Consider the following 26254-nt stretch of genomic DNA (forward strand, 5'->3'; position numbering starts at 1 on the left):
ACATATATCCTCTTGGTCAATCTTTCCTCACTCATTCTCTCCATGTGCCCAAACCACTTCAAAACACCCTCTTCTGCTCTCTCAACCACGCTCTTTTTATTTCCACACATCTCTCTTACCCTTACGTTACTCACTCGATCAAACCACCTCACACCACACATTGTCCTCAAACATCTCATTTCCAGCACATCCATCCTCCTGCGCACAACTCTATCCATAGCCCACGCCTCGCAACCATACAACATTGTTGGAACCACTGTTCCTTCAAACATACTCATTTTTGCTTTCCGAGATAATGTTCTCGACTTCCACACATTCTTCAAGGCCCCCAGAATTTTCGCCCCCTCCCCCACCCTATGATCCACTTCCGCTTCCATGGTTCCATCCGCTGCCAGATCCACTCCCAGATATCTAAAACACTTCACTTCCTCCAGTTTTTCTCCATTCAAACTCACCTCCCAATTGACTTGACCCTCAACCCTACTGTACCTAATAACCTTGCTCTTATTGACATTTACTCTTAACTTTCTTCTTCCACACACTTTACCAAACTCAGTCACCAGCCTCTGCAGTTTCTCACATGAATCAGCCACCAGCGCTGTATCATCAGCGAACAACAACTGACTCACTTCCCAAGCTCTCTCATCCCCAACAGACTTCATACTTGCCCCTCTTTCCAAAACTCTTGCATTTACCTCCCTAACAACCCCATCCATAAACAAATTAAACAACCATGGAGACATCACACACCCCTGCCGCAAACCTACATTCACTGAGAACCAATCACTTTCCTCTCTTCCTACGCGTACACATGCCTTACATCCTCGATAAAAACTTTTCACTGCTTCTAACAACTTGCCTCCCACACCATATATTCTTAATACCTTCCACAGAGCATCTCTATCAACTCTATCATATGCTTTCTCCAGATCCATAAATGCTACATACAAATCCATTTGCTTTTCTAAGTATTTCTCACATACATTCTTCAAAGCAAACACCTGAACCACACATCCTCTACCACTTCTGAAACCACACTGCTCTTCCCCAATCTGATGCTCTGTACATGCCTTCACCCTCTCAATCAATACTCTCCCATATAATTTACCAGGAATACTCAACAAACTTATACCTCTGTAATTTGAGCACTCACTCTTATCCCCTTTGCCTTTGTACAATGGCACTATGCACGCATTCCGCCAATCCTCAGGCACCTCACCATGAGTCATACATACATTAAATAACCTTACCAACCAGTCAACAATACAGTCAACCCCTTTTTTAATAGATTCCACTGCAATACCATCCAAACCTGCTGTCTTGCCGGCTTTCATTTTCCACAAAGCTTTTACTACCTCCCCTCTGTTTACCAAATCATTTTCCCTAACCCTCTTACTTTGCACACCACCTCGACCAAGACACCCTATATCTGCCACTCTATCATCAAACACATTCAACAAACCTTCAAAATACTCACTCCATCTCCTTCTCACATCACCACTAATTGTTATCGCCTCCCCATTAGCGCCCTTCACTGAAGTTCCCATTTGCTCCCTTGTCTTACGCACTTTATTTACCTCCTTCCAGAACATCTTTTTATTCTCCCTAAAATTTAATGATACTCTCTCACCCCAACTCTCATTTGCCCTCTTTTTCACCTCTTGCACCTTTCTCTTGACCTCCTATCTCTCTTTTATACATCTCCCACTCAATTTCATTTTTTCCCTGCAAAAATCATCCAAATGCCTCTCTCTTCTCTTTCACTAATAATCTTACTTCTTCATCCCACCACTCACTACCCTTTCTAATCTAATTAAGTTTGAAGTAATTGGTAGTGTTACCAGCTTTGGAGTCTGCATTTTCCTGCCACTAGAAGTAATTAACCTTGGGCTGCAGAATCCTATATGAGGAGGTCCTGGGTACATTCATATACATCATCCTTTGGTAATTAAAACTTAAATAGAATTGGTGAAATTTTAATTTTGAAAATCGGTGATTTCATTTTAACTTAAGGTGATTTTGATGTCTTATTTGTTAAGTGTCAAATTTATAAAAATAAAAAGAAATATCAAATAAGGACTTATTTTTCAGCAGACAATTCATCTCTTTGAGGAACCTCATGAAATCTAATTGTGCAGTGAAAGGGTTAAGGGATGTAATTACCACCAAATCTTATGTAGGAATATTTAGCTAGGTAACACATTGCAGTATCTAGCAAAAAGGTATTAAGTTATTGCAAAGCTAAATTTCCTTTTAAGGATAGTGGTTCAAGTGGAAATTCTTTACATCCTGTGGCAATAGCACAGCTTTTGGTTGATTTCCTTTTGAAAAATTAGATGTAAAAGTGAATCAGCAATGTCTTATGTTAACATTGATTTGTCTCGCATATACTGCATATGAATTAAAAGCCAGCTTAAAGTCTGTGTCATATTTTCCTGTCATGTTGTAGATATACAAGAAAAGCATATACAGTAATATATTTGGAAATAATGATAAGTTTATTTTACACTTCTTCCACTTTGATTTTCTTATGCAACTGGGAAGAAACGAGCATTCACAGGGTTTGATTGTGATGTTTCACTTTGTCCTTCGAGATTTTTCTCTTGAATCGTATCACCGTGTCTTCGACTGTTTAGGCGACGTCGACGTTGATTCTTACGAGTTCTTGCCTTAGCAGGATTTTGGTCTCTTGTAGTACCTTCTGTGATAGTAGATTGGCTTGGAACAGTAGTAGTTTCAGGAATGGTAGTTTTTTTAGAGGGAGGACTTGCTGGGGGTGAATTTGGCTCACTTTTGACTGGACGTAATTCGTCTAGAAGACCAGGGTTCTCTTTAATGAGGTCTACAATGCTGACTTTGCGAACTATTGGGTCAGAAGTTCGAACTTGTACTACAGCACACACCACAAGCAGGGCTAAGATATACTGGAACAGAACAATAGAATGTTAATTACATTGTATTTGAAGAGCATGTTAGTCTTGGTTAATTTTCATTTACCTGTTATTTTAATTTTGTGTTGGGGTAGGTGCACCAGTGTCATGTCAGTGGTACAAAAGTGATTTAATGGCATGTTCTAGAAAAGTGAACAGGTCTGAATTTAGTAATTAGGGATGTGTGTAAAGGTGGCATATTTCGAATGGCATTGTTGTAGTTTGAGGATAAAAGAAAAATAAGAATTTAAGATTTCACGGTTAGTGAACTCCTGTACCATATGGCATCTCAAAGTGACTTGCATATTCATCAAGTAAGATGGTGCTATGGCACAAGTGCTCTGAGCTGTGCCAGATCAGTATATGCATTTAAAAATGAAACCTGACAAAATTGTTGGTAAATGAAATAGGGAGCTGTCATTTGGAATAAGAGTAACTAGGATTGCTAACATTTAGCTCTCATAGAAGAAGCAAATTATATGCCACATCACAACAGGGTTGAGAGATGTTACAAAAGTGAGTGAATTACCTCCTCTTTGACCTTGTTACCTTGGCATATATTTTGCAGAGTCATATAGGAGTAAAAATGCTAATGAATGCTATAAGTCTGCTGGGCAGTATAGTTTGCAAAAGAAGCAACCACAACGTTTTTTCAACTTATGTTCTGTACACCCCTGATTACTTTCATGAATTGGTTTTTAGCTCAAGTTATGACATTATACCTGTTTTGGGGGAGGTTCTGTTACCTTGATATTGCATAAGGATTATCAGGGAAGGTTTATTCTCAAAGTTTTTGTTTTCTTATACTCAAGTAAATGTGGTTTTTGTTTTGTTTTTTAAAAGTACACTTACACAAATAATGTAATGAATTTGGGTTGTTTGTATGGAATTGACAATGTGATTGCTGGTCTTCTCTTGTGTAGATTGTACCTCTTTTCGTATGTAGTGATGAGCTGATTTTACAAATCAGATGATAAGTAGGATGAATTCAGGTGAACTTGTTTGTAGCTGATGTTCAGGTATGTGCAGTTGGTTAAGGGTTGTTATCCATGAATATGTGTGCAACATTTGTCAGCATTCTTTTGTGCATGCACATGTAATACTCATTGGAGCTAATGGCTTGTACCTCATGTACTTACGAAGGGTTTTATAAACCAGATGGTTTTCCAAGTTGTGTCTTTGAGTGGCAGGGCATTCAGTGTGAGAGAGAGGTAGGTTTCTGAGCAGTATTAATGTCTGATATACAGTACACACCACCTGATAGCAAGATGTTTATCACTGCCTGTACAGATAACAGAAGTACTTAGTAGGGTTTCTTACTTGCTTAGAACTCCCCTTCCTTTCATATATGTGCTTTGGTTAATGGGGTGGAAACCCTCTTTTGCACTGGTGAAATAGTAATATTGACATAAATGTAGCGAATCTTATACCTCTATTGTCCAGCAGTCCATTTTCTGGCACCACCTACTTTCTGGCTATTTTTAGGATAGAGCACTTTTGGCAAACCATCCTAGAATGGACAGATTTAGTTCTTGGGTTGGTTGTTCACTCAAGAGGCATGTCAAAGCTTTCCTGCTAATCATACTTCCAGCTGGATGGAGACATCTCCATTTTTTACATCAGCAGTGCCCATGTTTTTATCTCCTTTATCATTATTCATGTGCTGCCTGAAATAAAACAAGTGGCCCCAGAGGAATGGGGTGTTTCATAATGGAAAAGGCTGCATTGCTGTGTAACGACAGTGCAACCACATGTGTAACTTTCTCATTTATTTATCATCTGTGTATAACCAGAAGAACCGACTGACACGTCATGAATTCCATTTAGACTGACAAAAAACATGTTGACTTAGATATGGCATTAATGGCTGTGTACAATGAAGTACAGTATGAAAATACAATTCTTGTCACTTTTTTTATTTATATATATTACTCTAATCAGATGACCTGAAATATGGTATACCCAAAGCTCTAGCAAGGCTCAGGTCTCAAGGTTGCTGGATTTGGGAGTTTTGACTGTACTTGGCTCTTACACAATATTGTGTTTAAGAACTGTGACATGCATGTTGTTAGAATGTGCCATATAGAATTAGAATCGGGAGCATTCTGAGACTGCGGTTCATCAGTTGCAGCGCGAATAATATGCCAGTGCTCCAATGGAGATGTGTGAAATCATGATAGATGTAAGCATATATATGTAGCTTATGTTAATCCTTTTTCTGTTTTAGGAAACTGAAACCTTTCTGATCAGTTGCATTTACTGAGACATCAACGAAGTAACTATTTTGTGAACAGTTTTGTGATATTTTACTTGTCCACAAAAATGATATTATGTAGTGAGAGGGGATGTCACATAAGCCAAACATTTACCAGGATGCATGCCATATCTTGTTGTCGGTAAATTGCACTTGGGCTGGTGTTTTCATAGGAAAATGCGAATGACTGTTGTTTATTTTCATTATTAATTGCTTATTCCTGAAATGGAGTGAGTGAAGATATGAGCTGATGTTTCCATAGCATATTAGGTGTGATTTCTGTGTGATGTTGAAAGTTAGTTCAATATGAAACCACTGGTTATGCCAAAGAAGTGACTTGGTACATTGTGTCAACAGTGTTGTAGTTATACAAGTTTTTCTGCCTACTTGCAACGATTTAGATGCTCAGCCTTACCATCCTCATTTGCTAAACATTTTTGTCCAAATATAAACATTATTTCACAACATTACTTTTTAAGCTATGACCTCATGGTTTATATCTGCAGGAAAGATAAGGATCTTTATGAAGATGATGCAGTTGATTTGGCAGAGATGGTGAAGTTGAGGATGGCAGTAGTAGATCAGTGGTGGTAGTGATGGTGTTGGGATGGTAATATTGAAGTTGGTGCGATGGTAATTGTGAAGTAAGTGATGTTAGTGTGGCAGTGATGGTGTTGGTATAATAGTACTAATGGTGTGGCACAAGTAATAGCTGTGATCATGGAAGTATGGTATTGGTGATAGTGGTTGTGGAATAGCATTGGTGATTATGTCTTGACATTAGTGATGATGAAGTACAGCAATAATCATAGTGTTATTTCAGTGATGATATTCACGTGGCTGTGGCAGTGGATATAGTTATACTTGTATGGTGGTTAGAGGCTTGGAAATGGTGGTTTTAATCATATGGTCACAGGAGGTGTGGCAGTATTGATGGTGGTTGTGTGTGGTGATAGTTATTGTTATAAGACAGTAGTGGTCAAGGTGGGTGTACGCCATTGATGATGAGACTGGTAATGGTGCTGATGAAGTATTAATGATAATAGTAGTGAAGTAGTATTGGTCTTAGGGATGATAATTGGGTGATGTTGATGCAATGGTAGTCTTGGTAGTTGATGCAGTGGTGGTTGTAACTGAGACTTTCACTATTGCTTCAGAATGTTGGTCCCTCCCTACCAGTCACTACTGGCTTGGGCTGGATGTGCAGGACCCTGTGCCCATTTATGCTTGATGATGATCACTCCCCCTTCTCTGCACATGTTTGCTGCAGAAGGTTCTTCAAGACCCTAAACATTTTAATTGGATGGTTTGGAGGGAAAAAAAGAATGGGGTTATACTTGTTTGGAAGAAATATTGGAGAAATAGAAGGTAGTTACACAGTATTGGGATAAGATGTATAATGTAGGTTGTATGGAAGTGTACGGATGGTTTGCTGGACATGCATTTTTGATGCCATGGTCCTTCCCATCCGACCCCTAGCAGATGTTATCTGGGGTTGGTCCAGCAGTAACCTGCACCTCCACATATTCACATTTATGGATCCTTCTCCAACTACATTTAGTTATAACTGGTCCTAAAGGGCACAGCATCTCCTCATTTTGCTTCACATTTTTGCACACTTGAAATTTATGGAAATTCTAAACATATTCCCTGTTATCAGCTTAAGAAAAATCCATATCTTTTTCATAAAAATGTGAAACGTTAGTATTTGTCATGGTGAAAAAGGAAGTGATAATCTTTAGTTGTTTAAAGAAATTAAAACTTATCTCCTGAAACTGTGCTGGGTGGTGGAATGTTGCTGCAGTTTAAGCAGAGCATGACAGGTGGAAGAGAAAGTGTTAGCACCATGTCTTTTTTATTGATCACAGTCACAGTTTCACTCCAGTCACTCTCTTGTCTAGTGTTCTTGGAGTTTGGTTCCTTCATCAGTTATTATAAAATGTTCCAATGTGTTTTCCCACACTGGTGGTGCAATGTCCCCTTATCACTGGTGGCACAGTGTTCCTTCATCACTGGTAGCACAGTGTCCCCTTATCACTGGTGGCACAGTGTTCCTTCATCACTAGTGGCACAGTGTTCCTTCATCACTGGTGGCACAGTGTTCCTTCATCACTGGTGGCACAGTGTTCCTTCATCACTGGTGGCACAGTGTCCCCTTATCACTGGTGGCACAGTGTTCCTTCATCACTAGTGGCACAGTGTTCCTTCATCACTGGTGGCACAGTGTTCCTTCATCACTGGTGGCACAGTGTTCCTTCATCACTGGTGGCACAGTGTTCCTTCATCACTGGTAGCACAGTGTCCCCTTATCACTGGTGGCACAGTGTTCCTTCATCACTAGTGGCACAGTGTTCCTTCATCACTGGTGGCACAGTGTTCCTTCATCACTGGTGGCACAGTGTTCCTTCATCACTGGTGGCACAGTGTTCCTTCATCACTAGTGGCACAGTGTTCCTTCATCACTGGTGGCACAGTGTTCCTTCATCACTGGTGGCACAGTGTTCCTTCATCACTGGTGGCACAGTGTTCCTTCATCACTGGTGGCACAGTGTCCCCTTATCACTGGTGGCACAGTGTCCCCTTATCACTGGTGGCACAGTGTTCCTTCATCACTGGTGGCACAGTGTCCCCTTATCACTGGTGGCACAGTGTTCCTTCATCACTGGTGGCACAGTGTTCCTTCATCATTGGTGGCACAGTGTTCCTTCATCACTGGTGGCACAGTGTCCCCTTATCACTGGTGGCACAGTGTCCCCTTATCACTGGTGGCACAGTGTTCCTTCATCACTGGTGGCACAGTGTCCCCTTATCACTGGTGGCACAGTGTTCCTTCATCACTGGTGGCACAGTGTTCCTTCATCACTGGTGGCACAGTGTTCCTTCATCATTGGTGGCACAGTGTTCCTTCATCACTGGTGGCATAGTGCTTATCCATCTCTGGTTGCACAGTGTTTTTCCATCTCTGTTGGCATAGTGTTCCCTCATCGTTGATGGCACAGTGCTTTCCCAACACTGGCAGCACTGTTGACCAATGGTGGCTTTTTTCCACCATTAATGGTGTCACTATTCCCTGCCAGTGATGGATCCCTCCCTCATCAGCAGTGACCGTTAACGCACTTGCCTCATCTCTTAGTAATTCGTCATATAATCAAACTGTATTTTGCACACAAGTTGGTGCTCCCCCACACCCTTTATGGTTTGGTCAAGAATTTTGTGAAATAAAAATTTTTGAAATTTTTTATTGAATTCAAAGTATATGGGAAATTATAATGAGATGAAATGGTAGAGAGCTATGTAATTTAGGTTCAGCTACTAATTAGATGTAGATGGTACTGTGTTGAAGAGCTGTGTATAGAGGTATATTGCTGGAGAATCTTTGTTATTATTGTTATTATTATTATTATTATGATTATGATTATTATACTTTATCGCTGCCTCGCGTTAGCGAGGGAGTGCAAGGAAACAGACGAAAGAATGGCCCAACCCACCCACATACACATGTATCCATAAACGCCCACACACGCATGTACACATACCTATACATTTCAACGTATACATGGATATACATACACAGACATATACATATATACACATGTACATATTCATACATACTTCCTCCATTCCCGCCGCCACCCCCCCCCCCCCCCTCATGTTCGCGAGGTAGCGCTAGGAAGACAACAAAGGCCACATTCGTTCACACTCAGTCTCTAGCTGTCATGTAATAATGCACCGAAACCACAGCTCCCTTTCCACATCCAGGCCCCACAAAACTTTCCATGGTTTACCCCAGACGCTTCACATGCCCTGGTTTAATCCATTGACAATACATCGACCCCGGTATACCACATCATTCCAATCCACTCTCCTCCATGTTCAGGCCCCGATCGCTCAAAATCTTTTTAACTCCATCCTTCGACCTCTAATTTGGCCTCTCATTTCTCCATGTTCCCTCCACCTCTGACACACATATCCTCTTTGTCAATCTTTCCTCACTCATTCTCTCCATGTGACCAAACCATTTCAATACACCCTCTTCTGCTCTCTCAACCACACTCTTTTTATTACTACACAACTCTCATCCTTTCATTACTTACTCGATCAAACCACCTCACACCACTTATTGTTGTCCTCAAACATCTCATTTCCAACACATCCACCCTCTTCCGCACAACCCCGTCTATTGCCCATGCCTCACAACCATATAACATTGTTGGAACCACTATTCCTTTAAACATACCTATTTTTACTCTCCGAGACAACGTTTTTGCCTTCCACACCTTCAACGCTCCCAGAACCTTCGCTCCTTTCCCGACCATGTGACTTACTTCTGCTTCCATGGTTCCATCCGCTGCGAAATCCACTCCCAGATATCTAAAACACTTCACTTCCTCTAGTTTTTCTCCATTCAAACTTACCTCCCAATTGACTTGTCCCTCAACCCTACTGAATCGAATAACCTTGCTCTTATTCACATTTACTCTGAGCTTTCTTCTTTCACACACTTTACCAAACTCAGACTTTTGGTGGAGAATCGTGCATGAGTATACAATGTCAGAGTCGTGTATGGGGTTTAATGTTAGTGAATGGTGTAGTAGCTATGATGATTTAGAATTATAATGGAACATGATAATGGAGAATTGTATTTGGGAATATGATGTTGGAAAATCATTTACATGGATATCATTTTGGAGGGTAGTGGAGAGCCCTAGGTGACACAGTAAAGTTTTGGAGTCTACTGGAGGGCCCTAAGTGACAGTAAAGTTTTGGAAGGTACTGGAGGGCCCTTGAGTGACACGATAGAAGTTGGGAGGGAAGGAGCGGAGCGTGAGTGATGGCGGTGTGTGGTGCTAGGGAAGATCAGGTTAGGACACAATGCAAGTTGTCTCTCACATTGACAAGATAATGATGAAGGTCGCTTACATGGCTTTCTGTCACGTCTTAGCTTTTCACTGAAAATTACAGAAGAAATAGATTACATCTGATGTGAGTTTCACTTTTCCTAGCAGTACAAGTTTTGATTGACATGGGGCAAGCTCGTGGGACTGGACGAAAATAGTTATTTGACGTGGGCGGGTGTGGCAAGAAGTGAGTGACTTACGGTGAGGGAGGGCGGGTGTGGATGGCTTGCGGTGAGGAAGGACAAGTGTGACTAACGGTGAGGGAGGGAAGGTGTGGCTAACGGTGATGGAGGACGGATGTAGCGAAATGGCTAGTGGTGAGGGTGGTGAGGTATGGCTAGTGGTAAGGGTGGATGGGTGTGGATAGTGGTGAGGATGGGCAGGTGGTGTGGGTGTGCGGATATGAGTAGAAGTGAGGGTGGGCCGGTGTGGTTGCCATATAAGAATGGTTTTGGACTCTGTACTGGACCACTCTTACCTCTGGCTGAACCTTTGGCTGTTACAAAATACACCATGTTGGCCTTTGTTGTTCAGTATGTGGAATGGTCTGGTCCCTGGGTAACATTACTAGGTTAGGTTAGGTTAGGTTGTTGTTCAGTATGTGGAATGGTCTGGTCCCTGGGTAACATTACTGGGTTAGTGCCGTGGGTTCCAGCTGTTCCTGTTGCGTCGGGTTAGTAAGGACGGCCCAGCCACGGCTCTACACACACTGGCCCAGAACAAACTACGAGTCCGGCCCGGCATTAAGGGCTTGTCTTATTCTTGTCTGCCTTCAATGTATCATGATAACGTGTGTGTGTGTGTGGCTGGTGGCGTGGCGGTGGGTGCATCGTGGCGGGGTGTTGCAGTGAGTGTGTTGCGTAAGATCAAGAAGTCTACCTTGGCGAGGACCTGCTGGTGACCGCACTGTGCTTCTCGTCACCCACCGCCCAGGGACGCTTGGCCTGAATGTAGCTTGCCTGGCATTTGTCCTGGCATACCTTACACCGTCAGGCTGCGTCAGTGGCCGTATGGCTGTCCATCCTACTGGCCACACTTTATGACAGTCACCACCACCATCACTGACATGTCTGGGTGGTCACTACCAACAGTGTCATGTGTGGATTGTCACTAGCACCACTGACATGTCTGGGTCGTCACTAGCACCAGTGACATGTCTGGGTCATCACTAGAACCACTGACATGTCTGGGTCGTCAGTAGCACTACTGACATGTCTGGGTCGTCGCTAGTACCAGTGACAAGTCTAGGTCTGGGTCGTCCTAGCACCAGTGACATGTCTGGGTCGTCACCAGCACCACTGACATGTCTGGGTCGTCACCAGCACCACTGACATGTCTGGGTCGTCACCAAGTGTCACGTTTTGGTCGTCACTAGCACCAGTGACATGTCTGGGTCGTCACCAGCACCACTGACATGTCTGGGTCGTCACCAAGTGTCACGTTTTGGTCGTCACTAGCACCACTGACATGTCTGGGTCGTCACCAGCACCACTGACTGTCTGGGTCGTCACCAGCACCACTAACATGTCTCTGTCGTCCTAGCACCACTGACATGTCTCTGTCGTCCTAGCACCACTGACATGTCTGGGTCGTCACCAAGTGTCACGTTTTGGTCGTCACTAGCACCACTGACATGTCTGGTCGTCACCAGCACCACTGACATGTCTGGGTCGTCACCAAGTGTCACGTTTTGGTCGTCACTAGCACCACTGACATGTCTGGGTCGTCACCAAGTGTCACGTTTTGGTCGTCACTAGCACCACTGACATGTCTCTGTCGTCCTAGCACCACTGACATGTCTGGGTCATCACTAGAACCACTGACATGTCTGGTCGTCACCAGCACCACTAACATGTCTCTGTCGTCCTAGCACCACTGACATGTCCTGGGTCGTCACCAGCACCACTGACATGTCTGTGTCGTCACTACCAGCAGCGTCATGTTTGGGTCGTCACTAGCACCACTGACATGTCTGGGTCGTCGCTAGTACCAGTGACAAGTCTAGGTCTGGGTCGTCCTAGCACCACTGACATGTCTGGTCGTCACCAGCACCACTGACATGTCTGGGTCGTCGCTAGTACCAGTGACAAGTCTAGGTCTGGGTCGTCCTAGCACCACTGACATGTCTCTGTCGTCCTAGCACCACTGACATGTCCTGGGTCGTCACCAGCACCACTGACATGTCTGGGTCTTCACTACCAACAGTGTCATGTTTGGGTCGTCACTAGCACCACTGACATGTCCTGGGTCGTCACCAGCACCACTGACATGTCTGGTCGTCACCAGCACCACTGACATGTCCTGGGTCGTCACCAGCACCACTAACATGTCTCTGTCGTCCTAGCACCACTGACATGTCTGGGTCGTCACCAGCACCACTAACATGTCTCTGTCGTCCTAGCACCACTGACATGTCTGGTCGTCACCAGCACCACTAACATGTCTCTGTCGTCCTAGCACCACTGACATGTCTGGGTCTTCACTACCAACAGTGTCATGTTTGGGTCGTCACTAGCACCACTGACATGTCTGGGTCTTCACTACCAACAGTGTCATGTTTGGGTCGTCACTAGCACCAGTGACATGTCTGGGTCGTCACCAAGTGTCACGTTTTGGTCGTCACTAGCACCAGTGACATGTCTGGGTCATCACTAGAACCACTGACATGTCTGGGTCGTCGCTAGTACCAGTGACAAGTCTAGGTCTGGGTCGTCCTAGCACCACTGACATGTCTCTGTCGTCCTAGCACCACTGACATGTCTGGGTGGTCACTACCAACAGTGTCATGTTTGGGTCGTCACTAGCACCAGTGACATGTCTGGGTCGTCACCAAGTGTCACGTTTTGGTCGTCACTAGCACCACTGACATGTCTGGGTGGTCACTACCAACAGTGTCATGTTTGGGTCGTCACTAGCACCAGTGACATGTCTGGGTCGTCACCAGCACCACTGACATGTCTGGGTCGTCACCAAGTGTCACGTTTTGGTCGTCACTAGCACCACTGACATGTCTGGGTGGTCACTACCAACAGTGTCATGTTTGGGTCGTCACTAGCACCAGTGACATGTCTGGGTGGTCACTACCAACAGTGTCATGTTTGGGTCGTCACTAGCACCAGTGACATGTCTGGGTCTTCACTACCAACAGTGTCATGTTTGGGTCGTCACTAGCACCAGTGACATGTCTGGGTCGTCGCTAGTACCAGTGACAAGTCTAGGTCTGGGTCGTCCTAGCACCACTGACATGTCTGGGTCGTCGCTAGTACCAGTGACAAGTCTAGGTCTGGGTCGTCCTAGCACCACTGACATGTCTGGGTCGTCACCAAGTGTCACGTTTTGGTCGTCACTAGCACCAGTGACATGTCTGGGTCTTCACTACCAACAGTGTCATGTTTGGGTCGTCACTAGCACCACTGACATGTCTGGTCGTCACCAGCACCACTGACATGTCTGGGTCGTCACCAAGTGTCACGTTTTGGTCGTCACTAGCACCACTGACATGTCTCTGTCGTCCTAGCACCACTGACATGTCTGGGTCATCACTAGAACCACTGACATGTCTGGGTCGTCGCTAGTACCAGTGACAAGTCTAGGTCTGGGTCGTCCTAGCACCACTGACATGTCCTGGGTCGTCACCAAGTGTCACGTTTTGGTCGTCACTAGCACCAGTGACATGTCTGGGTCATCACTAGAACCACTGACATGTCTGGTCGTCACCAGCACCACTAACATGTCTCTGTCGTCCTAGCACCACTGACATGTCTCTGTCGTCCTAGCACCACTGACATGTCCTGGGTCGTCACCAGCACCACTAACATGTCTCTGTCGTCCTAGCACCACTGACATGTCTCTGTCGTCCTAGCACCACTGACATGTCTGGGTGGTCACTACCAACAGTGTCATGTTTGGGTCGTCACTAGCACCACTGACATGTCTCTGTCGTCCTAGCACCACTGACATGTCTCTGTCGTCCTAGCACCACTGACATGTCTGGGTCGTCGCTAGTACCAGTGACAAGTCTAGGTCTGGGTCGTCCTAGCACCACTGACATGTCTGGGTGGTCACTACCAACAGTGTCATGTTTGGGTCGTCACTAGCACCACTGACATGTCTGGTCGTCACCAGCACCACTGACATGTCTCTGTCGTCCTAGCACCACTGACATGTCTGGTCGTCACCAGCACCACTAACATGTCTCTGTCGTCCTAGCACCACTGACATGTCTCTGTCGTCCTAGCACCACTGACATGTCTCTGTCGTCCTAGCACCACTGACATGTCCTGGGTCGTCACCAGCACCACTGACATGTCTGGTCGTCACCAGCACCACTGACATGTCTGGTCGTCACCAGCACCACTAACATGTCTCTGTCGTCCTAGCACCACTGACATGTCTGGGTCTTCACTACCAACAGTGTCATGTTTGGGTCGTCACTAGCACCACTGACATGTCTGGGTCGTCACCAAGTGTCACGTTTTGGTCGTCACTAGCACCAGTGACATGTCTGGGTCGTCACCAAGTGTCACGTTTTGGTCGTCACTAGCACCACTGACATGTCTCTGTCGTCCTAGCACCACTGACATGTCTGGGTCGTCACCAAGTGTCACGTTTTGGTCGTCACTAGCACCACTGACATGTCTGGTCGTCACCAGCACCACTAACATGTCTCTGTCGTCCTAGCACCACTGACATGTCTCTGTCGTCCTAGCACCACTGACATGTCTCTGTCGTCCTAGCACCACTGACATGTCTGGGTCGTCACCAAGTGTCACGTTTTGGTCGTCACTAGCACCAGTGACATGTCTGGGTCGTCACCAGCACCACTGACATGTCTGGGTCTTCACTACCAACAGTGTCATGTTTGGGTCGTCACTAGCACCAGTGACATGTCTGGGTCGTCACCAAGTGTCACGTTTTGGTCGTCACTAGCACCAGTGACATGTCTGGGTCGTCACCAGCACCACTGACATGTCTGGGTGGTCACTACCAACAGTGTCATGTTTGGGTCGTCACTAGCACCACTGACATGTCTGGGTGGTCACTACCAACAGTGTCATGTTTGGGTCGTCACTAGCACCAGTGACATGTCTGGGTCGTCACCAAGTGTCACGTTTTGGTCGTCACTAGCACCAGTGACATGTCTGGGTCGTCGCTAGTACCAGTGACAAGTCTAGGTCTGGGTCGTCCTAGCACCACTGACATGTCTCTGTCGTCCTAGCACCACTGACATGTCTGGTCGTCACCAGCACCACTGACATGTCTGGGTGGTCACTACCAACAGTGTCATGTTTGGGTCGTCACTAGCACCAGTGACATGTCTGGGTGGTCACTACCAACAGTGTCATGTTTGGGTCGTCACTAGCACCAGTGACATGTCTGGGTCGTCACCAAGTGTCACGTTTTGGTCGTCACTAGCACCAGTGACATGTCTGGGTCGTCACCAGCACCACTGACATGTCTGGGTCGTCGCTAGTACCAGTGACAAGTCTAGGTCTGGGTCGTCCTAGCACCACTGACATGTCTCTGTCGTCCTAGCACCACTGACATGTCTGGGTCGTCACCAAGTGTCACGTTTTGGTCGTCACTAGCACCAGTGACATGTCTGGGTCGTCACCAAGATCTGCCCGCCACTCCCAGGGCTTGACCCAACACACACCACACGCTCCTTACCCATAATTTAACATTACGAGTCATCACAGCTGCACGCCAGATATCGCTGTCTGAAAACAAATCTCATATCCAGCCATAACATTTGTTGTTCAAAAGTGTCTCCAAAAGAATCTTTTCTGTTTGATATTTGCTTTTGGTGTTTGGGTTATTTCATATGCATAGTTTCTTCAGCCAAAGTTTTAGAAATATTCATGAGAACCCACTCGATGAATTTCTGAGATTAAGTGGACAGGACAAGTGATTAAAACAAGATTTGTAGGCATAAGCTGGACATGGTAGAGGAACAGTTGATAGGTTTACGTTAGTGGAGCATTAGCTGGACATGGTAGAGAAACAGTTTACGTTATTGGAGCATTAGCTGGACATGTTAGAGGAACAGTTGATTAGTTTACCTTATTAGAGCATTAGCTGGACATGGTAGAGGAGCAGTTGATTGGTTTACCTTGGTGGAGCATTAGCTGGACATGGCATTGGAGCAGTTGATTGTCGTTTACCTTAGTGGAGCATTAGCTGGATATGGTAGAAGAGCAGTTGATTGGTTTACCTTAGTGGAGCATTAGCTGGATATGGTAGAAGAGCAGTTGATTGGTTTACCTTAGTGGAGCATTAGCTGGATATGGTAGAAGAGCAGTTGATTGGTTTACGTTAGTGGAGCATTAGCTGGACATGATAGAGGGGCAGCTGATTGGTTTATTTTTGTGAAGCATCAGCTGGACATGGTTGGTTGATTACCCCTTTTGGCATGGCGTACGGCTCTTGGCCATGTTGGTGTGACCTTTGACCTGACTTATAAGGGTCAAGTTAAAGGTCAGGCTTTCATACCCAAAGATCATACCGTTATGCCCAAGGGATTAATATAGAAATATTCCGTTAGTTCTTTATATTGTAGTTTCTCTTGAGGTTCTTATGTCCTATAGTTGGTTGATTTTTGTCAGTCATAACAAAGTGTTTGATAACACCTTTGCCAGGTTGATCTGGAGCCTTTCCTCCTCTCCTTCAGTCTTCTCCCTGTACCACAGCTCCTTATCTTGAGACATTCTCCCTCTGTCTAATCAGGCTCCCTCCCTGTAGCAGTGCTCCCACTGTGTAGGTATAGCTCTCTCCTCGTTGCTCAAACACTCAAGAAATTGGCTTCCTCCCTGTAGCTGGGCCTCTTAGTAGCTCTAGTATCCCCCTAGTATCCCTCCCTGTAACTGGTCTCATTCCCTACAGTAGTTCTTGCTCCATCCCCTAATTCTAGAACTGTCTTATATTTCTAGCACCCTGCCATAGATCAAGCACCCTTTTATAGCTTGGCTTCCTCTCTATCCCTAGCACTCTCCCTGTAGCTCTGGCACTCCTTGTATCCCTGGCACCCTCTACATTGTAGCACCCATCCTGCAGGTTTGGTACCCTCACAGTAACTCTGGCATCCTTTCTGTAGCATTAGTACCTCACTACCGTATAACTTTGGTACCTTTTCTGTAGCTTTTACTCATTTTCTGCAGCTCTGCATCCTCCCTTTATCACTGGCACCCTTCCTGTAGCTCTAGCATTTGCCCTGTAACTTTGGCACTCTCCCTGTAGGTCTAGCACCCTCCCTCTAATTGTATCACCTCCTTGTAGCTCTAGCAGCTCCCTGTAGTTCAAGCACCATCATTGTAGCTGAGCTTCCTTAAAGTAGACAGCTTTTAGTGTCAGTAGCTGGATCCCCTTCACTCTACAGGTTAGTATTTCAACATGTAGGCTGAGGACTAGTAGTTTTGTGCATTGCTTGTGTGCATATGGTTGCATTCAAGTTTGGGTACAGGTTGGCATTTGTATGCAGGTGGGTTGGTTGGTGTGGTTGCATGTAGGTGGTTGAGAGGATTGGGTCTCATTCCAGTGGATGGCTTGATTTCGTTGTATGCTGGTGGGTGAGGTTATTTGCAAGTAGGTAGGTAGCCTGTACGCATGCATATGGATGGTTGGGTGTGGTTATCTGCAGGTGGATGTGATTGCTTGTGGTTGGGTGGGGATGGATGCATGGATGTGGGCAGGTGGTGTTGCTGGGTAGGTTTTTTTTATATAGAGGTTGATAGTTGTGATAGCTTTCTGGATTGTGGGTTGTGGTTGCAAAGGTAGTTGTGTGATGTTATGCTGTTTACATGTAGGTAAGACTAGTATGCTGCAGTAGCACAGGAAAATATAGTCAAGAATAGTGAGTTGTGTCAGTTATTTATAGTAGAGTGTTTTGTGTGAGATGAACAGTGTGTGTTATTGGACTGAGTTTTTTCAACTTGCATATTGGTTAGATAGAAAGGACAGACAGCAACATAGGCAAAGAAGGGGAACTGGACATCCACCACTGCTAAACCCTCTGATACTTGGGTGTTAGCATCCTTGGTTGATGCTTGACTGCCAAGTACTACCTATCTCTTGTAGAGAAAGTTATCAGAATCATACCACTCATCACTTGATAGTCTTATCTTCTCAATATGCTCTCTGAAATCTAGTTTCTTATTTTTGATGTGTAAATCTTTTTATAGTCCATTTTCTATCATTTATCCATGTTGGGCCTTTTTAAGGCACCACTGATGAATCCATCCTTGACCTGTAACGTATTTGCTCAAAGCCATTAAGTTTATTAAAATCCTTTAGGTTCATTTCTGTCCGTTTGTAAATTGTGTCCAAGTCTTTTTGCATCTCCATCTGATCAAATCATTTTGCTTACTTTGGTATCATCAGGGAGAGTTGATGGGGAACAAATGTATAGTTTGCTAGTCAGTGATACTTTGTCAACCAGTAAGGCAGCTAGGTAAGTTTTGTGTTGGCTGGATTTAATCCTTAGAAACCACTTGTGGTAGCTAATCATTAGTTTTGGTAGTCAATCATGGTTTGTGGAAGCCAGTCATAGTTTTTAGTTGCTAGTTATGGTTTGTGGTGGTCAGTTATGGTTTGGGGTGCATATTAGCCAGTTAAGGTTTTTGGTAGCTGGTTATGTTTTGTGGTCCTCAGTTATGGTTTTTGGCAGTCATTTATACCTTACAGCAGCCATTTATAGTTTATGGTAGCTAATTATGGTTTGTGATAGCCAGTCATAGTTTGTGACAGCTAGTTAAACTTTGTGGCAGATGGTTATAGTTTTGACAACTTGCTATAGTTTTGACTACATGTTATGGTTTGTGGTAACTAATTATAGTTTTGGCTGCTAGTTATGTTTTGCAAAAACTTTGTTTGTGATAGCCAGTTTTATTAAGATTGTTTGTGGTAGCCAGTTTTATTAAGTTTGTGGTAGCCAGTTTTATCAAGTTTGTTTGTGGTAGCCAGTTTTATTAAGCTTGTTTGTGGTAGCCAGTTTTATTAAGTGTGGGATAATCACTTACAGTTTGTGGCAACCAGTTATAGTTTGTGGTAGCTTGTTATGATTGGTAGGTATGGTTTGTGGTGGCCAGTTATGATTTGTTGTAGGGATTGATATTTTGTGGTTTACAGTCAAAGTTTGTGGCTGCCACTTAAGTTGTGTGGCAGCTTTATAGCTGTAGCAGTTAGTTATAGTGTGTTGTAGTCAGCTATGATTTGTGGTAGCTACTTTGATTTAGGTGGATAGAGAGGTTTGTGGCAGCCACTTTTGGATTGAGGTTGGTAGTTGTAATTTATAGTGGCCAGTTTTCGTTTGTAGCAGCCATGTATACCAGATGGGAGGCAAAATTACAGCAGCCAGGTAGAGTTTGTGGTAACAAGTTAGGTTTTGTGGCCTCAGGTTACAGTTGTCTTAGTATGTTATGGTTTGTGGTAGCCAGTTTTATTAAGTTTGTGGTAGCCAGTTTTATTAAGATTGTTTGTGGTAGCCAGTTTTATTAAGCTTGTTTGTGTAGCCAGTTTTATTAAGTTTGTGGTAGCCAGTTTTATTAAGTTTGTGGTAGCCAGTTTTATTAAGTTTGTGGTAGCCAGTTTTATTAAGATTGTTTGTGGTAGCCAGTTTTATTAAGTTTGTGGTAGCCAGTTTTATTAAGTTTGTGGTAGCCAGTTTTATTAAGTTTGTGGTAGCCAGTTATACCATGTGGCAGTCATTTATACCTTACAGCAGCCATTTATAGTTTATGGTAGCTAATTATGGTTTGTGATAGCCAGTTTTATTAAGATTGTTTGTGGTAGCCAGTTTTATTAAGCTTGTTTGTGTAGCCAGTTTTATTAAGTTTGTGGTAGCCAGTTTTATTAAGTTTGTGGTAGCCAGTTTTATTAAGTTTGTGGTAGCCAGTTTTATTAAGATTGTTTGTGGTAGCCAGTTTTATCAAGTTTGTTTGTGGTAGCCAGTTTTATTAAGCTTGTTTGTGTAGCCAGTTTTATTAAGATTGTTTGTGGTAGCCAGTTTTATTAAGATTGTTTGTGGTAGCCAGTTTTATTAAGCTTGTTTGTGTAGCCAGTTTTATTAAGTTTGTGGTAGCCAGTTTTATTAAGATTGTTTGTGGTAGCCAGTTTTATTAAGCTTGTTTGTGTAGCCAGTTTTATTAAGATTGTTTGTGGTAGCCAGTTTTATTAAGTTTGTGGTAGCCAGTTTTATTAAGTTTGTGGTAGCCAGTTTTATTAAGTTTGTGGTAGCCAGTTTTATTAAGATTGTTTGTGGTAGCCAGTTTTATTAAGTTTGTGGTAGCCAGTTTTATTAAGATTGTTTGTGGTAGCCAGTTTTATTAAGCTTGTTTGTGTAGCCAGTTTTATTAAGTTTGTGGTAGCCAGTTTTATTAAGTTTGTGGTAGCCAGTTTTATTAAGTTTGTGGTAGCCAGTTTTATTAAGTTTGTGGTAGCCAGTTTTATTAAGATTGTTTGTGGTAGCCAGTTATACCATGTGGCAGTCATTTATACCTTACAGCAGCCATTTATAGTTTATGGTAGCTAATTATGGTTTGTGATAGCCAGTCATAGTTTGTGACAGCTAGTTAAACTTTGTGGCAGATGTTATAGTTTTGACAACTTGCTATAGTTTTGACTACATGTTATGGTTTGTGGTAACTAATTATAGTTTTGGCTGCTAGTTATGTTTTGCAAAAACTTTGTTTGTGATAGCCAGTTTTATTAAGTTTGTGGTAGCCAGTTTTATTAAGTGTGGGATAATCACTTACAGTTTGTGGCAACCAGTTATAGTTTGTGGTAGCTTGTTATGATTGGTAGGTATGGTTTGTGGTGGCCAGTTATGATTTTTAGTAGCTGGTTGTAATTTGTGATATTTGTGGAAGCTAGTTATTGTTTGTGGTAGCCAGTTTTATTAAGTTTGTGGTAGCCAGTTTTATTAAGTTTGTGGTAGCCAGTTTTATTAAGATTGTTTGTGGTAGCCAGTTTTATTAAGTTTGTGGTAGCCAGTTTTATTAAGATTGTTTGTGGTAGCCAGTTTTATTAAGCTTGTTTGTGTAGCCAGTTTTATTAAGTTTGTGGTAGCCAGTTTTATTAAGCTTGTTTGTGTAGCCAGTTTTATTAAGTTTGTGGTAGCCAGTTTTATTAAGTTTGTGGTAGCCAGTCAAGTTTTATGGAAGTCAGTTAAGGTTTGTGGTAGGCAGTTGAGGTTTATGGTAGTTCAGTTGAAGTTTATGGATACCAGTTATAGTGTAAGGTGGCCAGTTATGTTTGGTAACCAATTTTTTTTTTTTTTTTTTATACTTTGTCGCTGTCTCCCGCGTTTGCGAGGTAGCGCAAGAAAACAGACGAAAGAAATGGCCCCCCCCCCCATACACATGTATATACATACGTCCACACACGCAAATATACATACCTACACAGCTTTCCATGGTTTACCCCAGACGCTTCTCATGCCTTGATTCAATCCACTGACAGCACGTCAACCCCAGTATACCACATCGCTCCAATTCACTCTATTCCTTGCCCTCCTTTCACCCTTCTGCATGCTCAGGCCCCGATCACACAAAATCTTTTTCACTCCATCTTTCCACCTCCAATTTGGTCTCCCTCTTCTCCTCGTTCCCTCCACCTCCGACACATATATCCTCTTGGTCAATCTTTCCTCACTCATTCTCTCCATGTGCCCAAACCACTTCAAAACACCCTCTTCTGCTCTCTCAACCACGCTCTTTTTATTTCCACACATCTCTCTTACCCTTACGTTACTTACTCGATCAAACCACCTCACACCACACATTGTCCTCAAACATCTCATTTCCAGTACATCCATCCTCCTACGCACAACTCTATCCATAGCCCACGCCTCGCAACCATACAACATCGTTGGAACCACTATTCCTTCAAACATACCCATTTTTGCTTTCCGAGATAATGTTCTCGACTTCCACACATTCTTCAAGGCCCCCAGAATTTTCGCCCCCTCCCCCATCCTATGATCCACTTCCGCTTCCATGGTTCCATCCGCTGCCAGATCCACTCCCAGATATCTAAAACACTTCACTTCCTCCAGTTTTTCTCCATTCAAACTCACCTCCCAATTGACTTGACCCTCAACCCTACTGTACCTAATAACCTTGCTCTTATTCACATTTACTCTTAACTTTCTTCTTCCACACACTTTACCAAACTCAGTCACCAGCTTCTGCAGTTTCTCACATGAATCAGCCACCAGCGCTGTATCATCAGCGAACAACAACTGACTCACTTCCCAAGCTCTCTCATCCCCAACAGACTTCATACTTGCCCCTCTTTCCAAAACTCTTGCATTTACCTCCCTAACAACCCCATCCATAAACAAATTAAACAACCATGGAGACATCACACACCCCTGCCGCAAACCTACATTCACTGAGAACCAATCACTTTCCTCTCTTCCTACACGTACACATGCCTTACATCCTCGATAAAAACTTTTCACTGCTTCTAACAACTTTCCTCCCTCACCATATATTCTTAATACCTTCCACAGAGCATCTCTATCAACTCTATCATATGCCTTCTCCAGATCCATAAATGCTACATACAAATCCATTTGCTTTTCTAAGTATTTCTCACATACATTCTTCAAAGCAAACACCTGATCCACACATCCTCTACCACTTCTGAAACCACACTGCTCTTCCCCAATCTGATGCTCTGTGCATGCCTTCACCCTCTCAGTCAATACCCTCCCATATAATTTACCAGGAATACTCAACAAACTTATACCTCTGTAATTTGAGCACTCACTCTTATCCCCTTTGCCTTTGTACAATGGCACTATGCACGCATTCCGCCAATCCTCAGGCACCTCACCATGAGTCATACATACATTAAATAACCTTACCAACCAGTCAACAATACAGTCACCCCCTTTTTTAATAAATTCCACTGCAATACCATCCAAACCTGCTGCCTTGCCGGCTTTCATCTTCCGCAAAGCTTTCACTACCTCTTCTCTGTTTACCAAATCATTTTCCCTAACCCTCTCACTTTGCACACCACCTCGACCAAAACACCCTATATCTGCCACTCTATCATCAAACACATTCAACAAACCTTCAAAATACTCACTCCATCTCCTTCTCACATCACCACTACTTGTTATCACCTCCCCATTTGCGCCCTTCACTGAAGTTCCCATTTGCTCCCTTGTCTTACGCACTTTATTTACCTCCTTCCAGAACATCTTTTTATTCTCCCTAAAATTTAATGATACTCTCTCACCCCAACTCTCATTTGCCCTTTTTTTCACCTCTTGCACCTTAACCAGTTCTATTGTGTGTTAATGTTAGCCATTAATAGTTTGTAGTAGCCAGCTGTAGTTTATGGTAAACTGTGAAAATGAGCTGTTTGAGAAGAGCATGTGGTATGACTAGATGGAATAAAGAAAGAAATGAATGGGTGTATGAGAGATGTGGTATGGCAGGGAAAGCAAAGGAAATGAATTGTGGAGTGGGAGAGTGGGTGAAATGTAATACTTTGAGGAGGTTTGGGCGTGTGGAATTTGGGGAATTGGGAGTTTACATGGAGAGTGTTTGAGAGTAAGATTAATGGGGTTGGCATGAGAGGAAGATCACCTGTGACATGGGCAAGTAGAGTGGAAGAAAACTAGAGGGATAGAAATGGTGGTAGAATGCAAGGAATGGTGTATGCTAGGGAGGCATATAAGAACAGGGATAAGTGGATACTCTTTTGCTGTGCCCAACCCTGGAGAGAATAGGCATTGGAGATATAGATTGATAGGTATAGTTTTTGATGGCTAATTATGTATTGTGGTAGCCAGTTATACCATGTGGCAGTCAGTTATAGGAATTGCATCCAATTGTATGGTTGCTGTTTATGGTTTGTGGAAACCAGTTTAGTATATTGCTGCTAGGTATGGTTTGCAGACATCAGTTTTGGTTTGTAGCCATTACTTGTAGTTTGTGGTCACCAAAACAGATTTTGGTAGTTATTTTCTTTGGTAGCTGTTTATAGTTCTCGATAGAAAATTAAGGTTCATAATGGTCCCTCTGAGGCCCAGTCCTCTGTTCTTAACGCTGCCTTGCTAACGCGGGAGGTGGCGAATAGTATGAAAATATATATATATATATGTATATATATATATATATATATATATATATATATATATATATATATATATATATATATATCCCTGGGGTTAGGGGAGAAAGAATACTTCCCACGTATTCCCTGCGTGTCGTAGAAGGCGACTAAAAGGGGAGGGAGCGGGTGGCTGGAAATCCTCCCCTCTCTCTTTTTTTTTTTTCCAAAAGAAGGAACAGAGAAGGGGGCCAGGTTAGGATGTTCCCTCAAAGGCCCAGTCCTTTGTTCTTAACGCTACCTCGCTAACACGGGAAATGGCGAATAGTTTGAAAAAAAAAAAAAAAAAAAAAATGGTCATTTACGATTTGTTCACTTACGATTTGTAATAGCCAGTTACAGTTTGTAATAGTCATTAAAGGGTTGTGGAATTCACTTATTGTGTGTGACTTTTAGATGTTGTCAGAACTTCTGAGTAACACATATATGTAATGTCAAGGTATGCTTTGTTTTGTCTCTTAGGCAAAATCGCTAGGAAGGATTTTCTTGTACCATTGTGAAAAATTTTTGTTGCTGAAAATGAGGAATAGTAAAATTCAAACAAGTGCAAATTAATCCATGATTGCATTGACTGTGTTGATACCCATAATGTTTTACATTACTGGAAATAGGACTTTGACCCTTAACCCTTTCACTTTGGCACTCACCACCCACCTCTGTGTGGTGGAATTTTGAAAATTCAGGAAAAAAATTTATATTTGTACTTATATTTTGACTCAAGCAGTGAATAGAGTACTTACCTCTGATTACAAATTTATGAGCTCATTTGGATGTAGCTATTATGTGTGTAAAAGGTGAGACCATATACTTCATAGCTGTAGTGAAAGATGTAGATTTAAAGGTAGGCTTTCGTTTAGAAATGAGATAGTTAACCATTACTGTTTGAACAAATGAATAAAATATTGAATTATTTGAGCATTATAGTAAGTCCTTAAGCACAGCAGTACCACTCTTGAGCATGGTAGTATGTTGTTTGATCATGACACTATGATCCTTGAGTATGACAGCATGATTATTGGTTATGATGACCTGACCTTTGATGTTCCTTGTAAGGGTCAGATCATAGGCATACTCAGGAGCCAGGCTTAGAAGGTTTCAGTCCAGTTGGCCCTGGAGTAAAAGAATGGCATACAGTTATAATTATTGGACTTGTAGAAGAATGGGAAAACAGCACATCATCTTCTATGGTGGAAGAAACAGATGTTAATGAAAGTTCTTGTGATTGAAAAAAAAAACTTTCCAAGAACTGAGGTCTTGCCCGTTTTATTCTTTGTGGGTGTTTGTTGTTCATGGATAAGTGCAAAGATGTCAGTAGTATGAAACTAATAGGCCTCTTAACTATATTAAAGAATGCAATCCTTCTCTGTCCTCTTACTCCTTTCTATGCTTCATCTTCACCATTGAACCCTCCCCTCCCCACACCACCTTTGCCAAGCCATGACCAGTGACCCACATCTCATCATGACCAGTGACCCTGCTCTTCATGATGCCATTAACATTTATAATGCTTCTTCTATTCATTGTAGCATCATGCTCATTCATTCAATTCTCACCACCCCAATTTCTCCAGTAACCTTGTTTTCTCATCCATCACCAGTGACCCCCCTCCCCCCTCCCCATATGATCCCCTTTTTCCCCATTATTATTGGTGACATTTCTGTGAATCCCCATTTTCACTAGCAAACCTCCTTTCAGTCCCAAAGACCCTCCTTTCAGTCCCAAAGACCCCTTCTTTCCTCAACTGAATTTAATATCTTTCTTATCCATTTCTCCATTATCTTCAACAGTCTCCCTTCTTTTCAAAGCCAAATAAGTACCACTAACCCTGCCCATGTTTACAAATGACCCATCACACCTCTCATCAAATGCATTGAAAGGTACAGATTCAAATGATGTGTAATAAAAGAAGGAAACCAAGCAACGAGTAGTGAACTAGAAGTTGGGGTTAGAGGGTTGACTGGTATGGATTTAAATTAAGGTTTGATTGTTGGGGCTTTAGAACATGCTTAAAACATTTTTGCCCAGTACACCCTTATGCATTGACTTAT

The 26254-nt window shown here is 43.1% G+C and overlaps 1 protein-coding gene, 1 long non-coding RNA gene and 1 pseudogene across 6 annotated transcripts in view; 2 read left to right on the forward strand and 1 right to left on the reverse strand.

The window, feature by feature from the left end:
* Positions 1 to 26254, forward strand: part of alphaCOP (coatomer subunit alpha) — a 270633-nt gene that overhangs the window by 19715 nt on the left and 224664 nt on the right. The gene's annotated exons all lie outside the window — the stretch shown is intronic.
* Positions 1963 to 4354, reverse strand: LOC139753752 (uncharacterized). The gene is made up of 2 exons (XR_011713759.1): positions 4070 to 4354; positions 1963 to 2924 (listed from the first exon to the last, which is right to left on the reverse strand). It is a non-coding gene; the product is annotated as an uncharacterized lncRNA (long non-coding RNA).
* The window catches only part of LOC139753876 (WD repeat-containing protein 20-like), a 29044-nt pseudogene continuing 27983 nt past the window's right edge, over positions 25194 to 26254 (forward strand).

This window comes from Panulirus ornatus, chromosome 15 (assembly GCF_036320965.1).
Source record: "Panulirus ornatus isolate Po-2019 chromosome 15, ASM3632096v1, whole genome shotgun sequence".
Lineage (NCBI taxonomy): Eukaryota > Metazoa > Arthropoda > Malacostraca > Decapoda > Palinuridae > Panulirus > Panulirus ornatus.